This window comes from Hyla sarda, unplaced genomic scaffold (assembly GCF_029499605.1).
Source record: "Hyla sarda isolate aHylSar1 unplaced genomic scaffold, aHylSar1.hap1 scaffold_549, whole genome shotgun sequence".
Taxonomy (NCBI): Eukaryota; Metazoa; Chordata; class Amphibia; order Anura; family Hylidae; genus Hyla; species Hyla sarda.
In genome coordinates this window covers 9,034-12,500 of record NW_026610560.1, presented here as the reverse complement: position 1 = coordinate 12,500, position 3,467 = coordinate 9,034, and the positions used below count along the sequence as shown (strand labels likewise).

At 46.8% G+C, this 3,467-nt stretch overlaps 1 long non-coding RNA gene across 1 annotated transcript in view; it reads left to right on the top strand.

Annotated features, from left to right (window-relative positions):
- Positions 1-2,690, top strand: part of LOC130339671 (uncharacterized) — a 6,442-nt gene extending 3,752 nt beyond the window's left edge. Inside the window, exon 3 of the long non-coding RNA XR_008879989.1 lies at positions 2,409-2,690. This is a non-coding gene — a long non-coding RNA (uncharacterized LOC130339671). The remainder of the gene's footprint in view (positions 1-2,408) is intronic.
- The last annotated feature ends 777 nt before the right edge of the window (positions 2,691-3,467 follow it).

Here is a 3,467-nt window from a genome sequence, read left to right as displayed (position 1 = left end):
AGGTTTTGTATAAATCTCCTCTATAATACAGTATATTATAGTGCAGCTGTCACATGTTTTCTGTAAATAAGACTGACAGCACAGCCAAAGTGTATATACACATGGCAGACCTTCATAGAAACTGTTCTTGACTCGATTTTACAAAAGCACCAACTTTTATGGGGATAGGAACGTCGAGGAGGCCCGGCAGGAGTCCACTGTGTCCCTGGGCCGCAGCACATCTGCCCATTAAGTCTGGCAGACGTTTTTTAAATTATGAAAAGTGCCCTCAAGTGCCCTTTACTTGAGCCCCTGCCCTTCAAAATGTCTGTGCACGTCCCTGTGGGGCAGTACACAGGCATACAGCCTCCAGCCATACACTGTACTGCACCTAATGTGGGGGAACTATACTGCACTTAATGTGGGGGAACTATACTGCACCTAATGTGGGGAACTATACTGCACCTAATGTGCAGAACTATACTGCACCTAAAGTGGGGAACTATACTGCACCTAATGTGGGGGAACTGTACTGCACCTAATGTGGGGGAACTATACTGCACCTAATGTGGGGGAACTGTGCTGCACCTAATGTGGGGAACTATACTGCACCTAATGTGTGGGAAATGTACTGCACCTAATGTGGGTGAACTGTATTGCACCTAATGTGGGAGAACTGTACTGCACCTAATGTGGGGAACTATACTGCACCTAATTTGGGGAACTATACTGCACCTAATTTGGGGAACTATACTACACCTAATGTGGGGAACTGTACTGCACCTAATGTGGGGAACTGTACTGCACCTAATGTGGGGGAACTGTACTGCACCTAATGTGGGGGAACTGTACTGCACCTAATGTGGGGGAACTGTACTGCCAACCTAATGTGCTAGGACCTATACTGCACCTAATGTGGGGAGCTATACTGCACCTAATGTTGGGAACTATACTGCACCTAATGTGGGGGAACTACAACCTAATGCAGTGGAACTATACTGCCAACCTAATGTGGGGGAACTATACTGCCAACCTAATGTGGGGGAACTGGGGGGGGGGGGGGTTGTTGAAGAAAAGTGTAGTGGAGAAGGACCAGGAGGGCATGGGGGGTTGATGTGAGGTTGTTTGGGGGGGGGGGTGAGGTAAGGTAAGTGTGGGTTTGGTAAATGGGGCAGAGGAGTGTGAAGGGGACTGGGGGGGGGGTAGGGAGTGCATAAAAGTGGTGTGATGGATCCATCTGCTGGTTAACCTCTTGGCCCCAATTAGAACATTGTGGTTAACCGCAGACACCTCTCCATTCTATTCGTACGGGATGGTCGTCGTTCGTCGACCACGTGGCGGCGGCCGTTTTTGGGATCCGAGGAAAAATCTGCAGTGTTCGGTACAAATCCTATGCAACTAAAAACGGACCCTTTATCTACCAAACACCGCTGGAAGCTGCCGCCCATCTTCTATTTCGTAATTTATATGTTTAAATGTGTTTTCTTGTTGTGTTCTGGAATGGCGATTGTCTCTGTCCTGGGAGATAATTGGAGATTTCTTCCCAGTTGTCTGGGGGATAGACAGGAGGGAGGTATGGGTAAAGTGGGAAGGGCTTATGTTGAAGCCACTGCGATTGGCTACTGTCCACTATGTTTTACAGTCTTCCATCAGGTCCCCTAGGGGAGTGTCCACCTGGTGGAGACCTGCATAAATATCGCGCCGGTAGCCCCATTAAATTAATTCCTGTTTGACCCTCAAGAAGGAGCTGGTCTTGTTTGTGGCGGGAATTACTAATGGGATAGCGCTTTCGTTATTTCTAGCTATGGAAAGAGTTCGACTGATTTGCTGATCGGGAGCAGCCGCGTTCGTATCCTCTGGTCGGGAGTTGGACAGTCGGCTGGAACCAACCTGCGTTCCTAGAGAAGGGGATCATTCCAAGTGGCAGCTTCCTCTACCTGTCGGGGAGTGTCGTAACAAGTGGAATAGTGGAAAAGGACCAGGAGTGTTGAAGGGGGGGGGGGGACTTAAGGACCAGGGGAGGACTAAGGCTAGGTTTCCAGAGAAGGCAAAAGCACAAGAAAATAATGCCCAAAAATTACCATAACACAGGAAAAAGCAGTAGCAGTTTTTCTGTTTTTTTTTTGCACGTAAAAAAAGGGGGGAAACCTAGCCTTAGGGGTCTCTGGGAGCGGGAGTCTGGAGGAGGACTTATGGGTTTGGGGGAATTAGGGCTCGGCCACACTACGAAATTCCGCCAGCAGAATTTTGCTTGTTTTCAATGGGATGCTGCTGCTCTGTGCACACTACGGAAGACAGTGTGTGGTAGTATTATTTTTAGGGCATGATGTTTGGCAGTATAATATACACGGTACACAGGGTTTGGCAGTATTATATTTAGGTAGCATAGTCTCTTGAAGGGTTATAATGATTGTTGTCTTTATACTGAGGATGAGGATCGGCTGGAAAAGTGAGGAACCAATGATGTCCAGGCATCGAACTTTACAGAGGAAGATGGAGCTGGAAGAAGACATGGCGTCTGGACCAGATGAAGAAGAAAAGGAAAGACAACAGAGAAGATGTCTCCTGTGAGTCATTTTATGTTTGTGTATTCTCCTGACTGTCCCATTAAATCTCTCGTCACTTCTAAGTTTTGTAGTAATAATGGATGACACTGTACCCCAATTTGAGGCTTTAGCAGTTACAAAACTACAACTCCTATAACCGCTGAAGCTCTCCAGACAGAATGGGTGTTGTAGCTTTGCAAAAGCTGGAAAGAGTGACTTGAACTGAAGTGATTTTAGACCATGCAGCCCATTTTATTTTAACGGGGGCCTGACTCCTGTGACACCCACCCAAAAAAAAAAAAAAAGGCAACAGTCTAATATGCCCAGGCCTATTCTTAGTAGTCAAAATTATTCAAATTCTAAGTGTATATATGTATGTAATGTATACTTACCTTGTTGTGGTGTCGCAGGACCTGCGGGTCACGTGATGCGTTCCAGAACTCTATGGTTTTCTAGTTAAGGACCTTTGGAGGTAGTCAGGTGATCACCCACCATGCATTGTAACGGTGAGTGACAGCTGACATTGGACCAATCCAAAACGGCCCTGCCCATATAAGAGAGCGGCGGCCATTAATCTCTCTTGTTCCTGCGCTGCTGATGAGGACGGATCTGCGCAGCTGTCATCAGCACTTGCTAGGCCTAAGCCCTGCGGCCACGGCCATCTCTCAAAAACTGTGAGTTACTTCAATCCCTGTTAACTCCGCAAAGATCACTGGACCTAAATAATCCCCTAAATCCAGCGCATCTCTGGAAGAAACCCTAATTCTAATGATTTCTGGATAATTCAGTGGTCCTCAGCATCTGTCAATCACTGCCGTGCTGAATAGAGACTTTGTTAATAAGACTGTTGCTGTTATTGGATGTACCGCAAATACCTCAGTAAAGTTTCACGCAAGTTCAAGTTCATCTTTGCTGTGGACATTCAGTTATTTATGCATGCAC